This window comes from Microcaecilia unicolor, chromosome 1 (genome assembly GCF_901765095.1).
Source record: "Microcaecilia unicolor chromosome 1, aMicUni1.1, whole genome shotgun sequence".
Classification (NCBI taxonomy): Eukaryota; Metazoa; Chordata; class Amphibia; order Gymnophiona; family Siphonopidae; genus Microcaecilia; species Microcaecilia unicolor.
Window position 1 is genome coordinate 122,584,234 of NC_044031.1, and position 18,408 is coordinate 122,602,641.

An 18,408-nucleotide genomic window follows, 5' to 3' on the forward strand; every position below is an offset into this window, starting at 1 on the left:
TCCTGTTCAGAAGGAATGGATCCTAAGGAGCTTAGCCGAGATTGGGTAGCAGAGCCGGTGGTGGGAGGCGGGGATAGTGCTGGGCAGACTTATACGGTCTGTGCCAGAACCGGTGGTGGGAAGCGGGGCTGGTGGTTGGGAGGCGGGGCTGGTGGTTGGGAGGCGGGGATAGTGCTGGGCAGACTTACACGGTCTGTGCCCTGAAAAGGACAGGTGCAAATCAAGGTACGGTATACACAAAAAGTAGCACATATGAGTTTATCTTGTTGGGCAGACTGGATGGACCATGCAGGTCTTTTTCTGCCGTCATCTACTATGTTACTAATAAATAAATAAATAATCCAAAAGTGACATTCTTAATGGGCTCAGCCAATGTTGAAATTTAGACGTCTACACACACGAAAGGGAAGCATATTGAGATCATGATATTTAATATCAGAGTTAGAACTATTATTGCACGCATACAATGACATGATCTGTGAGTTTGTGAGTGCTGGTGAATCTGTGATGAAGATTTAGTACTACTGAAAACCGAACTATAAAAACAAACAAGAAAATAGATGACTAATTTATTTGTAAAGTGTAAGAGCTTCCAAATAATTCCTAGGAAATGCAGCAGACATACAAAATGGCAACACTGTGACCCAACTAGTAGCCAGCACATCTTTCTCATGACTTTAAGAGGGTAATTTTCTAACAGGATACCATGGGTAGACACCTATAAAGGCCCTGCTTTACAAAGATAAAGCAGATGCCTACTTCTCTTCATTAAATACCAGGGCCACCAAGAGACAGAGCCAGGCCTGGGGTAGGGCCACCGCCACAGCCGCTGCCCCCCTCCACTAAATATTCAAGTTGTATTTCAGGAATGAGAAATGAGGAGAAACCATTTCACCAAGCTGAACAAAACACATTTAATTCCATCTTAGCCTAATGAACAACAGAAGATAGAATTAAGAGAGGCAACGGCCACAGACGGGCTTCTCTTAACAAAAGCATTGACTAATGAGAAAGCATGTTGATGTTTTTTTCTTTTTACTTAAACCATGCATCTCAGCACTCCTGTGGAAAAAAAATCCCGCCCAAGAGCACCAACACAATATTTTACCTTCGTTAGTGTTACCTTATGTCTGCTTTTTGATGCCATGTCCTACTGAGCAAAAACTTGCCGGTGGGTGGAACCTTAGCTTCTGCAGTCTGTCTAGCTAAAGATAAAGAACCCGCTCTGCAAAAACAACAAACATCTGCGACAATGTGCACATGCCTGCCCCAGGTGGGAAGCCTTGCCAGCAAGGCCGAGCCCAGGGAACCTTGCCCCCTCCACCTCCCCTCTCGGCAGCCCTGTTAAATATTCGACTATATCACCTTGTATTTGTTTCTCTACCAGACTTGGCGAATGCCTTTATGGTATTATGTAAGCCACATCGAGCCTGCAAATAGGTGGGAAAATGTGGGATACAAATGTAACAAATAAATAAATAAACTTATGTGGCAGAGAACGAGCTTTGCTTCCCAATTGCTGGAGTTGCCATCTAATGTTATGCATAGGTGAAAAAATCCTTTGGGACTCATCACAGAAGGCAATGTGAACCTGACTAGAATTTATTGACTAAGCTGCAACTACTTCACCCTCTGAAGATAGCATATCAGTCATTTAAAATGAATCAAAAGCCAATTAAGTTTTTAACTCAAAATGATCAGCTAACATCTCTGGTGTTAGCATTGGTCTAACTGACCATTCCCCTTCCACTTCCCTCTCCCCAAATCAGCTCCTACCTGAGAGAACGTTTGGCTAAGACTGCCAACATTTTACTAAAATAGGTTTCTTTGGCTTCCTATAGTATATACCCCTCTCCTATAAATGCTGGCAATAGCTCTAAAGCACGCTTTATTCAAATTGGCCGTCTTTTTCTTCCCATGAGGTTCAAGCAGATGCAGTTGACACATCACAACTCACACCTTCATAAAACCTAAAGTTTCACTGATGCCAATTTATCCATCACTTTAGTCATACTAGCATACTACTCTTCAACCATCTCAATAACTGCAGATGACCGACTAGCTTCGGCGTCCACTAGCCCCAATATCTCTGCCTCCAATAATTCTGATATAATCAAGGACAAATTCCTAGATAATCGCTTTTTCACCCAGGACCACTTACAATAGATTATCCCTGCAAACGACCCATAAATAGAAAATGGTCAGTCGAAAGGATCAGTAATGCACTTAAAATGTTCTACTTCCACCTTATTGCAGAAAAGGACAAATCCAGGGCATGGCCCCAATTATGCACAGTAAAATTTATCAGCTGGGCAAAATCAAAATCTTGCACAAAATCTACAAAATCAAAGGAGGCCTTCAACATAGCTTGATCATCAGGATTACTAAAATCTACTAAAACTAAAAGTTCCTTTGAACTAATACAGTATGAGGAAATAAAATTTGCCAAGTCCTTAAAATTAGAAGAAATAGTAGTTAGCAATCTATACACCAAAAATGATCGTTAATATTAGACCACTCTTTTTAGACCTACTGAGGAAAAGAACACTTTTGTGAGAAATGCAGGGTATAAGAATAAACATTTAAACTTCAGATTCCTCTTACAGGTCCCTCTTAAAACAAATGGGGTCAAATGTTTGTTCTTTCATAATTTTATAGCTCATGTGTCATTCTGAGAGGATTCAACTGCAGGAACTGCAAAAGTAACTGCATGTGGAGGGGCATTTTCGATATGACGTCTAAGTCCAACTTTAGACGTTTTGCAAAAAAAGTCCAAAATCTGAATAAGAAAGAAGCTCAGTTTCCAAAAAGAAAAACGTCTATCATTTGTTTTCAAAAATACTGTTTCTAACAAGGTTTAGTGCTTTGGACGTTTTGTTTTTTGGTCCATTCAAAAAAAAAAAAAAAAAAAAAAGTCCAAGTGAAAAACGTAGAAAATCAAGCCATTGGGATGTAGGAGGGGCCAGCATTTTTAGTAGACTGGTCTCCCAGACATCCCAGGAGATTAATTGGGCACACTACTGGACTTCAAAAACATGCTTCCAGGTACACATCTCACCACTGCTCCCTTAACTTGTCTGCTGAGCCCCCCCAAAACCCACTGCCCATAGCAGTACACAATAGCCCTTTTGGGTGAAGGGGGAATCTATATGTGGGTATAGTGGGTTTCTGGTGAGTTTTGGAGGGCTCACAGTTTTCACCACAAATATGACAGGTAGAGGGAGATAGGGACCAGAGTCTCCCACTCCATGGTGCACTGCAATGATCACTACACTACTCCAGGGACCTGCAGGCTGCTCTAATAAACCTGGCTAACCTCTGAGGCTGTCACTGAGGCTGCTAAATTATATTTGTATTCGCATTTGTTGGGGGTGAGAGGGGGTCAGTGACCACTGGGGGAGTACTGGTGAGTCACCCCTGATTCCATCCAATGGTCATCTGGTCATTTAGGGCACCCTTTTGTGTCTTATTCATTATAAAAACAGGTCTAGCTCAAAACATCTTAGTTTTAGTCCTGGACGGTTTTGTTTGGTTCCATTATGGCTGAAAAATGTCCAAGTGTTAGGAACACCCAGATCTCACCTTCAACACGCCCCTGACATGCCTCTTGTGATTTGAACGCACTTCTGACAGACTTCATTGAGAAACTTCTAAAAATTGGTTTTGAAAATACCAATGTAGACTTTTTTTGTGAGAAAAATGTCCAAATGCAGATTTATGCCACTTTTTGGACGTTTTTCTCTTTTGAAAATGAGCTCCATAGTCAGTTAAAAGGATAGTTTAGCTTATTTTATTTTAAAGTGTTTTTGAAATTTTAGTTTCAGTTTCTTGAATAACCCCAACTTAGTTGTCAGTCATGCTGGATGATAGGAAATGCCTGGGTTTTAAAAGTAGCATGGCACTGTTGTCACGCCTCTCACCTCCTGTTTGGCGGGACGCTCCGGCAGCACGGGAACGCCTGCCATCATAGCGGGTCCGGTGCTCCAGTCTGTGCGGCACTCCTCCTCTCTCCTCGGCGCGGCGCATGTGCCCGGACTGCCACGTTGCCCTACGTCCTGCTGGCTTTGCGTGCCTCCGTGGCTGGTTGGGATCTTCGGTCCGCCTCCTTGCTCCACAGGGATTGGCCCTCTCCGCGGGTGGACTCCTCCTTCTCAGACCACCTACCTATGGCAGCTCTCCTCTCCAGCTGATTCCTCTTAACGTCTGAAGATCAGCACTACTTCTGGGACGCTTTCACTCTGCCTCATTGCTTCGGCTTCTATTTGAGGTAAGCGTTTCTCTACCCTGTTTTCTTGCTTGTCTTGTTATCCTGATACTGACTCTGCCTGTACCTGGATTACTCTCGTGTCTGCTGCCTGCCTACTGACCTTGCCTGTGCCTGGATTACTCTCGTGTCTGCTGCCTGCCTACTGACCTTGCCTGTACCTGGATCACTTTCTTGCCTGCTGCCTGTCTGGCCGTCATGCTCATCACCCCGCTTCCTGCTCCATCTCGTAAGCCCTGCAGGCCGCCCGCACCTAGGGGCTCAACCTATGGGGAACGGCGGTCAGTGCAGGTGAAACCCGGGGTTGTCCGGACACCAAGCAGAACCTGGTCCAAGTACCGGGCTCGGCAGCGATCTACTTGGTACAAGAACTCACAGGTCTGACAACTGTGTTTGGCTGCTTGCTGAGACATTTTCTGATTGTTTTATGAGGTAAGAACATTTTTCTGTTTCTTTTGCTGGTTTTTCGTTTATTTTTTCACTTTTGCTTTAGGCAGTGATTTTTTGAGAGCGTGAAAGCTGATTTTAAAAAGAACACAGAAACTGGAATTTGACAATCTGGCTGCAGCTGGAACAGTAGTTGCAACGTTTGGAAAACAGAAAGGGAAAATCTCTATTGAAGAGTGTTCCCCGAGGGCTCTTGGTGTGCAGGGAGATCATGCTGGCCTCAGTGAAGTGTTTTCCAAGTTTTACTTTTTCCCTTCAGTGACCTAAATCTTTGGATTCCATCTGGTAGGCAATTGAGGAACTTGGTAAGACTATCTTTTCAACAGTCCTCTATTCATAAGTAATGTGAAATATTAACAACTAGGTTTGACTCTAAAGAATCAGAACTGGGAAAACTTAAGCCCCATGTGCATTTGATGGAACAGTTGAATCTGCTTTTCAGCACAGAGTTCAATTAATAAAAAGATGTAAATTTACTTTTTACTTTTCTGTTTTTTAGAGATGTTCTCCAAAGAGAAACTTTGGAAAACATCTCTAAAAACAGAAATCTCCATTTTATTAACTTTCCTAAGGTCAAAAATATATCAGCTAAAGAAATGTTCAGGAACTATATGATGGAGATATTTAAAATTCCAGACATCTATTCTACCTGTGATGAAGGTTTGCTATCTTCATGTTAAATCTAAAAAGCCTTCTCAACCAGAAGTTTTAGAGGATTCACTGGAACCTATTTTACAGAATCAAGATACTGGTTTAACAACATTCCTTGAAACATCTACTGAGAAACAGGCTGTTCCAACACCTTTGATAGTGACTTTGGTTTCTGAACTTGACAGAGATAAAATGAGACTGTTTTTTTCATATAGAGATCTCTCCTTTTGTGATTTGAAAATACATATTTTTCCAGATGTTCAACACAAAAGGCAACAGTTCCTTTTATTGCAACCAAATGTACTTCAAATAGGAGTAACCTTGTAGATGTGAGATTAAATTTTAAGAAGTGAAATATGTATTGTTTGAGTCTTCTCAATTGGCTTTTTTTTCTCTCGGGTAAATTTCCCTTAGAGACTTCTACTCCATGCTAGCTAGGTGATATTCTGTACCTGTGAGGTTCTTCTGCCCTGTGAAGAATGACAGATAGATCAATGTTAAGTCTTTTTTCTTAGGTATATTTCTTTATGGCTTAATGCAAACTCCAACCCCTCACTACTGGAGGGCTTTAAGATGGGTAGTGAATGTATTTGGTTCCTTTTTAAAAAAATTTGTCCTTGTATTAAGAGGATATAATTTTCTTGTTTATTTTACTATTGTATCCACTCTTATGTTTCCTTTCAAAATGTTATCCTGTAAAGTATATTGAAATTTTCATTAAAATGTTTTAAAAATAAAATACACAAGAATCAGGTTTAAAATTAATAAAATGTAAAACAGAGAGATCAAAGCACAGGCAGTGTAATTGCCTCACCTCTCCTATCCAGACAAAGGTATGATAGGAACAGATAACAGGCTATGCCTGTTGTAAACTCTGAAAAATTGCCCAACGAGGAAAATCCTGATCAAACTTTCAGCATCAGGATGCCTTATTGAAGAAACTCTGCTCCTCCTCAGAGACCAATGCATTAAAACCTGTTCCACCAGATGGAAGTACCATCCTCACATCCCCTCTTCAAGTATTTCCTGATCTCAATAAAAACAAGAGTACTCTGTCCCATCCTAGACTTAAAAGCCTTGAACAAATTACTCTTAGACGTTCAGGGTGGTTTCACTGCGTACCTTCATCCTTTTTCTCCAAAAACGAAAGTGACTATTTTTGCATCTAAAGAAAGCTTATACTCGTATAAAGATACTTCCTGTAACTTGGAGTTTTTTGATTTGTCATAGGGAAGCACCATCTCTAGTAACACATAATTCCTAGCATTAGCTCCATGAGTATTAACAAAATGCCTAGCTACAGTAGGGATAAGTCTACATAAACTAGAGGTGCACTGCATACCTCAAAATTGTCCTAACCACAGATTCGTCCAAACTCAGTTGAGGTGCTCATGTAGAGGGGGACTCCTCACCCAAGGCCAATGGTCTGCTCATGGGAAACTTCAACAGATAAACTTATGAAAGCTACAGGCGATTTGGACTGTTTAGAGCAGTGATGGGCAACCTTTTGAGCTTGGTGTGTCAAAATTCGCCAAAAAACCGAGCACAACTCGGGTGGTGTGTCACTTCAAGAAAAATCACTGCTACTAGGACCGCCCCCCTACCCGAGATCGCTGCCCACCCGAGGTCGCCGGGCCCCCCCTCCACCCGCTACCAGGCCCGGAACTAACCTTAAAGCCTCCTTTCACGTCACAGCAAGCAGCAGCAGGGCAGACCTCTCCTCCTTCGTTCTGTGCTCCGCCCTCACGGACGTTACGTCAGGCGAGGGCAGGACACGGAAGGAAGGAGTGGCCTGCCCTGCTGCTGCTTGCTGCGACGTGAAGGAGGCTTTAAGGTTAGTTTCCGGGAGCGAGGAGGGAGGGCGGACCACACTGCGGCGGCGCCGCGTGTCATCGAAAATGGCTACGCGTGTCAGTGCTGGCACGCGTGTCATAGGTTCGCCATCAGGGGTTTAGAGGCTTTCAGAGATCTGTTGAACACAAATTATCCTACTTCAGAGAGACAATCAGGTAACTATGTTCAATGTAAACAAGCAGGGAGGAACAAGACCATACCTACTGTGTTGGCAAACTATAAATTCTAATTCTTATACTGGACAGCTACAGCTATTTTCAGTTTGTTGATGCTGCTGTTATAGTTGTTCTGACAACTCTAATCTCCACAGAATAGATGAATTTATATCAAATGCCCTCAGCCGGTGACACTTGGCAGTAGTGTCTTTCTACCTTCATAAGAATTACCCACCCACCACCTCATTGGGCAACTGATACTGTCCTGTTGCGGTTGTTGGTGAGCCCTTAGGTTCCCTGAGGCCTGGTAAGACCTCCGAGGACCGCCGCGCACCCCGAATCTTCACCCGCGGCGACCGCCGTTCACCGAGGGTTGAGCCCCTAGCTGCGGGCGGCCAGCAGGACTGCTGGAACCGCGGGGTGACGGTCGGCCTGGCTGGTAGTCAGCAACTCAGTCTCTAAAGGGCAGCTAGCGAGGACGGCTAGCGCCGAAAAGGAACACAGTCTCTGAAGGGGGCTAGCAAGGACGGCTAGCTGACGAGGACACAGTCTCTGAAGGTGGCTAGCAAGGACGGCTAGCTGAAGAGGAGACAGTCCCTGAAGGTGGCTAGCAAGGACGGCTAGCTGACGAGGACACAGTCTCTGAAGGTGGCTAGCAAGGACGGCTAGCTGAAGAGGAGACAGTCCCTGAAGGTGGCTAGCAAGGACGGCTAGCTGACGAGGACACAGTCTCTGAAGGTGGCTAGCAAGGACGGCTAGCTGAAGAGGACACAGTCTCTGAAGGTGGCTAGCAAGGACGGCTAGCTGAAGAGGAGACAGTCCCTGAAGGTGGCTAGCAAGGACGGCTAGCTGACGAGGACACAGTCTCTGAAGGTGGCTAGCAAGGACGGCTAGCTGAAGAGGAGACAGTCCCTGAAGGTGGCTAGCAAGGACGGCTAGCTGACGAGGACACAGTCTCTGAAGGTGGCTACACTTCCGATCCACTGTGTGGGCTTCTGACGAACGAAACGGAAGCACTGGACTCTTCCCGTTTCGTTGTTTAAATCCCCCGCCCGTCCATCCCCTTCAATCAGCTGGAGCCAATCCCCCTGGCCTAGGCAGGCAAGGGAGGCTAGGATTGGCCAGCCTGCCAGGCAGGCGGGGTCTCCTCGTCAACGCGCCAATCCGGCGTGAGTAGGCGGGGCTGGCTCGCTGGTCTGCTCCAGCGCAGGAAGACGACGACACCGGCGCCGCCATCTTGGCCGGCGTATCCCCTTCTCCGAGGCCGGCGCTCGCTCCAGCGGATCGCCGGCCTCGGAGCGGCCCGCGGCAGCGCCGGCCCCGTCGGCGGCTCATCTTCGCCGCCCTGGATCCCGCGGCCTCCGTCGGTCTTCGCCCCCTGCTGCGGGAGCCCAGGTAAGGGCCCGGGACGGGACAGATACTCTTTCTTAGCAAATATCATATTTCATAAATATTTTTAATTTTATATCCAAAACATCTTCAATTTTATTTATAATAAATATAAAATGAAATGCTCATCTGTGATCTTAAAGATGGATGAAATTCAAGGGCAGAAAAAAATCTTCACAGGAGGTTAAACAGGTACTCCCCTCAAGGTTTAGGTTAGGGTTATTTGCTTGATATACCACTTTTAGTATACACAGCAAGGTGGTATACAAAAAAAAGGGGAGGTACATAAGACAGTTAATGTTGACATTTATAACACACACATACAGTTCTCCACAGACCAGTTACAATATCCATCTATAGAAAAGCCAGGGTAAATTCATCCACGAAACACAAACAGTGATAATCAGATCACATAAAACACTAAGTATATTCAGAATAACAGTTTTTTTATGAAACAAAGACTTGAACAGGCAGGCAGGCTTTAACTTAAGAATGATGTACGTTACATTGGCCCTTAAAACACTGAGAAGAGAGTTCCACAACTCAGGAGCTTGATTGGTAAAGGCACTTTTACATGTAGCCAACCATTGCGTCCTCACTAGAAAAAGCACTGCCAACAGAACCAGGTCAGTGGTCTTTAGGGCACAAGACGGTGAATAAGGAATCAGATGATTCATTAAGGAGGCAGGTTGGTTGATCAACAACATGGAGATGAAGAGTCAAAAACTAATGATGACAATTACATAAACTATACCAAACTGTCCATAATCTACTAGATGTTACACCGGTCACTTAAATCAACTCTGAAACCCCATCAGCGAATGATCTAGCCACTTACTTCAACCAAAAAATCATCAAATTAAGATCCACCTTATCAACTAACTCTTCTGATTACGAAACTTTCATGGATTACTTAGACCCAATTACCGACGAATATCCTGCTGATCGAATATGGACAAACTTCATCTCCCTTACTGAGGATACAGTCACCCAAACAATCAACAGATTTACTAAATCACATTATAAATTGGTTATTTGCCCTAGCCATCTCATAAAATCTGCTCCTCGACGTTTCTTCACCGATCTTACCACCTATTTAAACCACATGTTCCAACATAGTTATTTTCCTGATGATAAAGGTAATATACTACTTACTCCAATCCCCAAAGATCAAAAGAAAAAAATTAAACGACATAACTAACTATCGTCCAGTTGCATCCATCCTTCTAGTAGTCAAATTATTATTATTATTTATTATTTGTTACATTTGTATCCCAAATTTTCCCACATATTTGCAGGCTCAATGTGGCTTACATAATACCGTTAAGGCATTCGCCAAATCCGGTACGGGATAGGTACAAAATGTTGTATAGGGAAGATAAGATTCAATCAACTATGAAGAACTTGGTGGTATTTTTGGATAGTAATCTCTCCTTTCAGAATCAAGTGATGAGAGTTATTTAGACTTGTTTTTATTATTTACAATTGGTTGCAAAGTTGAGGCCTATGCTTGCAGTGTATGACTTTAGGATTCTTGTACAGAGTTTAGCATTGTCTAGACTCGATTTTTGCAACAGTCTCTATTTGGGTATTTCACATAATAAACTTGATGCATTACAGATGGAAAGCCCAGTAACTAAGCAACTTAATGATTACTTGAGTAAATTTTCAGTATTACATATATCCCAATCCGGATTTCGTGCCAATCACAGCACTGAAACAGTTCTTATTACACTTCTAACTAAATTCAAACAAATTATCGCAGCTGGCAATAACGTTCTACTCCTCCAATTCGACATGTCTAGTGCGTTTGACATGGTTAACCATAGTGTCCTATTAAACATCCTCGAATACTTTGGACTACGTGGAAACGTATTGAATTGGTTCTACAAATTCCTAACTGCAAGATCTTATCAAGTGATATCCAAGTCGACTGTATCCTCACCATGGAGACCTGGATGTGGAGTACCTCAAGGCTCGCCGCTTTCACCAGTTCTTTTTAATTTAATGATGTTACCACTAGCCAGATTATTATCCAATCAAGGCCTAAATCTGTATATTTACGTGGACAATGTCACAATATACATTCCATTTAAGAGCAACTTATCAGAAATTACAGATAAAATTCATACCAGTTTCCAAATTATGAACTCATGGGCGGATGGCTTCCTACTTAAACTCAACGCAGAAAAAACTCAATGTCTTATCGCAGTTTAATAAGACTAATTACGCTAATATAAACACACCATCCCACACTCTCCCTGTTGCAAATAACTTGAAACTCCTGGGTGTTACTATTGATCGAAATCTCACCCTTGACAACCATGCGAAGAATGTGACAAAGAAAATGTTTTTTGCAATGTGGAAGCTAAAAAGAGTGAAGCCTTTTTTCCCAAGAGAAGTATTTCGTACGCTGGTGCAATCATTAGTACTGAGCCACCTGGATTATTGTAACTTCATTTTCGCAGGATGCAAAGAAAAAACTATTAAGAAACTTCAGACTGCACAGAATACCACAGCTAGACTCATATTCAGAAAGGCGAAATATGTGAGCACCAAACCCCTCAGAGAAAAATTGCATTGGCTTCCACCAAAAGATCGTATTGCTTTCAAAATCTGCACCTTAACCCATAAAATCATCCATGGAGAAGCTCCTTCATACACGTCAGACCTAAATGACTTACCGGCACAAAACATCAACAGTTCATCACGTACCTTCCTAAACCTCCACTACCCTAATTGTAGAGGACTCAAATACAAATCACTACATGCATCTACCTTCACATACCTCTGCACAAAAGCATGGAACAAACTACCGAACACTATAAAAATAACACGTAACTTGACAGACTTCAGGAAATTATTGAAAACGCACTTGTTCGAAAAAACTTACAAAAAAATGCTCCTTAAGAACTTGATTATTCTATAGCTAAACCAACCACCTACTGATCCCTCTGAATTGACTATATTAGCCATATTATCATTATTGGTCATCATATATTATTGTTTTTTATTATGTGTTATGTAAATTATTCTACAGACATATCTTCCTTATTTCTTACATAGTAATATGTTAATTTAGAACAAACCTCTTACTCTGTTCATAACTAAATCTTTTGTAATATAATGTAAGCCACATTGAGCCTGCAAATAGGTGGAAAAATGTGGGATACAAATTTAGCAAATAAATAAATAAATAAAGCTGAGATAAAAGACACACTGTAATATGAGGGACGGGGCCTTCCTGCAACCCTGACTTGTTTTTCCAGCCTTAAGTCTGTGTGGTGCTTTATATTAGGATTTATATCCTTTAGGCTTGAACTAGCTGTAGGTGATCCACCTAAGTCGGGATGGACTCAGACTACTTTAAAAGATATAATACTCCCTAAATGACAAGTTCATTCATGCTGAGGGTTCGTTCAAGCACATTCTATAAAAGTCTGTACTCCAACCACAGGTTAGAAGAACATTTTCTCATTACCAGAGCTTTGAAAAAGGAGGACAGCAAGCTGCTAAGGATCCTTAGCCCTGTCAGAGCCTTCACCCTTAAAGGTGATTATTACTGCATTTCTGATGTGCTACCCAGAAGACAAATACAGAAGATTCACTTCTTACTCACATCCCTGCAACAGCTTGTATCTTTAGAGTGACCAAAGGAGAGAAATGTATACACTCTACACTCTTTTCTAACCAGGAGAGTGGCTACTGGGTGCCACAGGACACAGCCAGAAAGGGTTTATCTGGAACCGATTGATAAATACATCTACTCCGTGCATAATGCATCTTTTGTCATTTAGTGCTTTTTCTGTGCTCTGTAAAGACATAAAACAAGTATGGAGGAATGTGAGGTTACCCACAGCTCCCACAGGAGTCTCTCAGTAGCCACGTTTTGGCAAGAAAGCAGTTTTTTCAATTAACTATTTCAGCTTTTTTTTTTTTAAACCAAAAGTGCCTTCTTGTGGTTTAAGAATTGCAGATGGACTGACTTGCAGCTGTTTTTTCAGATGATCTGATTCTTTTGCCTTTCTCATTTTTTTCCCCTGTACCTGTGGATGATGATGTTTCTGCTAACGTTAATCATTATAAGTATTGAGTCTTGGATGAAGACTTTTGCTCAATTTAATGAAAACAGAAGTGTTGCTGATTGGGAGAAAGATGTAGGTATTGTTGATTTGACCTTGCACTTAGGAAATAGTGAGGCACCTGTTAAAACAACTATGAAGAACTGTCTTGGTGGTATTTTTAGATAGTAATCTCTCCTTTCAGAATCAAGTGATGAGAGTTATTTAGACTTGTTTTTATTATTTACAATTGGTTGCAAAGTTGAGGCCTATGCTTGCAGTGTATGACTTTAGGATTCTTGTACAGATTTTAGCATTGTCTAGACTCAATTTTTGCAACAGTCTCTATTTGGGTATTTCACATAATAAACTTGATGAATTACAGATGATACATAACACAGCTGCTCGTATGATTGGGCATTTGGGGAAATTTGATCATGTGTCAGCAATGCTACAAACATTATATTGGTTACCTGTAATAGTACAATTTAAAGTGTTGGCTCTCATGGTTCAAGGGCTACGTAGCATTTTCCTGTTTCTTTTGTTAAATGATACAATTTCAGAAGTCAGTGTCAGTGAGAACATGTAATAAGAAAGCAAAAGTGCCTGCTTTGAGATGCATTAATTATGCAGAAACAACAAAATGTGCATTTTCTGTGGCAGGTATATTGCTATGGAATTCCCTTCCAGGTCTGTTAAGATACTGTACTTCCCTGAAGCAGTTTAAGAAAGATCTAAAGATACATTAAAAGCATGCAGAAAGAAATATGTGATGTCTTTGTGTTTCAAACAGTGCAGGTACAGTTGTGTTAGGACATGTTTGTTTTGTACGATATGTTTTATATTTTTTTCTTTTTATTATGAATGTCTTGCTGTAAACTGCCTAGTATTTAGGCAGGTTATAAGTTTTATAAATAAATAAATAAATAAAATAAAATAAATCCATTTGCTTAAAGGAGTTTGACTGCTGTGAATATTCCTCATTTGGCCTAGCTCCTATTCATGCCATGAACAGTCGGAAAATCTTCAGATATTGACTGTTGATCCTGTAACATACTTAACTTATAGAGTGAAAGAAAGGAATCCTAGGTTTGGGGCAGGGGTAGGAGGGCAGAGACAGATGACACTATGAAAGAGAATCAAAGGCCCGGCCAGGCTGCTCTTAAGAGGTATACACTTAGGTCAGAAAAATTAAAAGGATATTTAGAAATAATCCATTTAAAGAACTGCCATGGAAGTTGAATTGTTTGTGCCATTTTAATGCAAAATACATTGGATAACATTTAACCCCCCTGTTTATTAAGCCATGCCAGTGGCTGCTGCACAGCAATGCCAACACTACATGTATTGATGTTCTGTTTATAATATTACATCGTAGTACTGTTTTCTTAATGCTACATCAACTACATGCCATTTGTTCTCTGTCTCCAGAAGAACATTTTTCTGTTATCAGTTCACATACTTGTTTTAGCTCATTTGGATTATTGCAACAGTTTCAGTAAAACTTCAATCAAATTTTCTGCAGTTAGATAGACCTACACCCATTTTGATAGACCTACACCCACTTTGATTCGTTTACATTAGTTGCCCATGGAGGTTTGTATTAGCTTTAAGTTGGAATGTATGATTTATAAAATTTTCAATGCTTCCAGTCCTGAATACCTGATCAGTCTCTTTTTATTTCCTAATAATGTTAGGGCCAGTGATTCTTGCTTAATCTATTTTCCTTCAATGTCGGGAATCCGCTATAAGAGGGTCCTAGAAAATTCATGCCTTTGTTTACTAAGGTGCACTATAGACGTGTTAGCGTTTAACACATGTTAATGGTTAACGTGCGTTAACCGCTAACACACCCATAGATATGTATAGGCGTTAGCGTTTAACATGCCTTAAAAGGTACGTTAAAAACACTAATGCAACTTAGTAAACATACCCCCTCAGTTTCTTATCAGGCCATCCAAGTTTGGAGCTCCCTACCAACGGAGTTGAAAACCTTGAATTCCTATTGCTCTTTTTGGAAATGTTTAAAACATATTTGTTTAAGAAATATTTATTATAATCTCTCCTGTTTTAAGTAATGCATATTCATTCAAGATATTTTTTGTAAATTTTATGGTGATTGTAATCCTCTTTGAACCATAGAGGAAGTTGGAGGAATATAAATAAGAAAGCGCACAGAATGTTGAGTATTATTAGGAAAGGGATGGAAAACAAACACGAGGATGTTATAATGCCATTGTATCGCTCCATGGTGCGACCGCACCTCGAGTACTGTGTCCAATTCTGGTCGCCGCATCTCAAAAAAGATATAAAGGAATTAGAAAAGGTGCAGAGAAGGGTGACGAAAATGATAAAGGGAATGGAACGACTTCCCTATGAGGAAAGGCTGAAAAGGTTAGGGCTCTTTAGCTTGGAGGAAAGGCGGCTGAGGGGCGATATGATAGAAGTCTACAAGATAATCAGCGGAGTAGAGCGGACAGATGTGAAGCGTTTGTTTACACTCTCAAACAACAACAAAACCAGGGGACACAAGATGAAGCTAGAATATGGTAGATTTAAAACAAATAGGAGAAAGCTTTTCTTTACTCAGCGTGTAGTTAGACTCTGGAACTCGTTGCTGGAGAATGTAGTGACAAGCAGCTGGCCTTACAGAATTTAAAGGGGGTTTGGACAGATTCCTGAGGGAAAAGTCCATTGAATATTATTAATTTTTTTTTTTTTTTTTTGGGGGGGGGGGGGGGGGGTTGCCGGGTTCTTGAAGCCTGGATTGGCCGCTGTCAGAGACAGGATGCTGGGCTTCATGGACCCTTTGTCTTTTCCCAGTATGGCGGTGCTTATGTGCTTATAAGTAATAATACTAATTTTTTATTTTTTTAATAGTTTACTACTATTTGTATCAAAGTCAACTTAGAAACATATTTAACCATATGTGTTTTATATATTTTTGTTTAATTTATATAATATAGAGTAGTTTATATAATTTATAATAGAGTAGTTTATATAATTTATAATGTGGCTTGTTAATTTGTAATGCACCTTCAGTGCTATCCTGTTAAGAGGAACTTAGATTAAAATGTGCAGTGTCAAAGAAGCCCAGGTAACTGCATGCCAGGAGAGGTACTTGAATTGTGTATGATGCAGACTAGCAAAAGGCTCCATGAGTAACTGCAGTAGTGTATATAAAATTGCCCATGTCACCCACAGTGCCTACAGACTTCCACAGAACTCTCTGCTCTATATATCCCTTAAAAGTATACCAGTGGCTATTTATCACAAAAGCTGGACTGCTACTCCACAAGTATGTGTCTTAGATGATATGCAGGCTATTGTTGAAGGTACACAGGTGTCTGGTCTTTTTCTTCGAAAGGCATCTCCGATAGCCAAGAGAAGTATTTTATTTTACTGGATTTCTGATATATTCCCTCCTTTTACGTTATGGAGAAATCAGATGTTTACATTACTTATAATGGAGCGCCTTTCCCTGGACACCCGAGGTCGGAAAGCTAAAACATTTTTTCTCAAACTGTGGACTGTTGGCAGGCAGTGTTCAGTCTTCTATTTTGAACACTCTGCATATATAATAATGCCATGAATTTTTTTGTTGAGGGGGAGGGGAGGCTAGGGAGGGAAGGAGAAATTGTAGTTTAGGGAGAGGGGGAGGGCTAGTGATTTGCCTTAAAATCTTGTTCATTGTCCAATGTTCTGCTTGGACTTCTTGTTGTTATTTTTGTGGTTTGTAACCTTGCGCTTTTAATGGATCTTTTGCTGGATAACGACAATAAAGATATTTCCATATAAAAGTATATCAGACCCCGTTCCTTTTATCTTGTTGCACCATATGCCTGGAATAAACTTCCTGAGCCGGTACGTCAAGCTCCATCTCTGACCATCTTCAAATCTAGGGTAAAAGCCCACCTTTTTGATGCTGCTTTTAACTACTAACCCTTACTCACTTGGTCAGTACCCTTATTTTATCATCCTCACTTTAATATTCCCTTATCTCTTGTTTGTTCTGTCTGTCTGTCCTAATTAGATTGTAAGCTCTGTCGAGCAGGGACTGTCTCTTCATGTTCAAGTGTACAGCGCTGTGTACGTCTAGTAGCGTTATAGAAATGATAAGTAGTAGTAGTGGTGTTTACCCTAATCAACTGCTTAGCTGTCATATAACAGGTTGGGAAAAAAAAAAACAACAACAAGGTGAGGCAAAACACAACAGGAAAAGCCAGCCTACCTTGGTTTTATTTGCTTGCAGAAAAATGGATTGAGGTTACCAGTAGTGACTAGTAGTTTTTTTTTTTTTTTACCTCTGTGGATCTCCTTTATATAGAGAGCATTTCACCCCTGACTAGACTGGTGGATAAGTAGCTGCTGCTTTCTGCATCTAAAATCAATGAGAACTGATACTCTTGGGGGTGCTGAGTTAGGAGGATACTGCCACACAATGGTTAACAATCTAGAGCTCAGAAGCTTGATTTCTGTTTATCTTGCATGCTAGCAACAACACACTTTTCTATTATTCATGTATTAGATATTAGATGAAAACACTTTTGTATTTACAACATGTTCTAAATGAAAAATGTGGTCTGAAATACTTTAAAATCTTTGCAACGTAGCACATCATGTTGATCTCAAACTCCACATCTGGGGGGGGGGGGGTCATTTTTTAAAGCATTTTATACATGTACAGTATCTTTTAATGGGGGGAGGAGGACTCATAAAATTAGGTGGCCGAATATTTGTGAGGAAGTACATATGCCAAAAATATCTCGTATACTGATATATGCGCTGTGCATAGGCATTCCTAGGCAGGAGCTGCGATGAATGTGTGCATTTTATTTAAAAAATGTGTGTACTGTAGTGAACTAAGTGGGTGGTGGGAGAGAAATTTACACCGAATGGTAGTTGCAACCCTACTCACCATACTGGACAGACCGAATGGAACATTTTCGGACTATCTGCCATCATGGACTGTGTTACATACACACAGAATATGCATACATACACCTATGCTATCAGGGAAAGTTCTGAGCACCTATTTTATAAACACACCCAGTTACCTCTGTTGCCTTTACTCCACACACATGCATATAAAATTTTAAATTAAACTGTAAAACAAATATTCTAACATGAATCACATGTTTTTGGTTGATGATCAAACATTTTTATCCCTGAGCTTATTTATTTTTAAAATCTTGATATAACACTCTGGAAGATAATTTTACAGCATCCCAATCTTATATTGTTGCTCATTTCATAAAAGGTCTGCTTCATGTAAAACCTTCATTTCAAAAGCCCCTTGTTCCTTTGGGACCAAATTTGGTGTTCATTTCCTTTATGAATTTGCCCTTTGAACCTCTGGACATTATCTCTGGATTCTTGGGCACCGATCCAAGATGTGCACCCAATTAAGGGGTCCTTTTATTAAGCTGCGGTAAAAGACTGTCTTTTCTGCAGGAAAAGAAATGGTCATACATTAAGGGCTCCAATGCTAACCACTGCATTAAGAGGCCTGGGTATGGGCAAAAGTAATGTTGCTCACCTGTACGTAGTCCCTCTCCACCTCACCCAGAGTTACTTGTATTGAGCT

At 41.0% G+C, this 18,408-nt stretch overlaps 1 protein-coding gene across 2 annotated transcripts in view; it reads right to left on the minus strand.

Annotated features, from left to right (window-relative positions):
- The window catches only part of RUNDC3B (RUN domain containing 3B), a 310,546-nt gene that overhangs the window by 114,969 nt on the left and 177,169 nt on the right, over positions 1–18,408 (minus strand). The gene's annotated exons all lie outside the window — the stretch shown is intronic.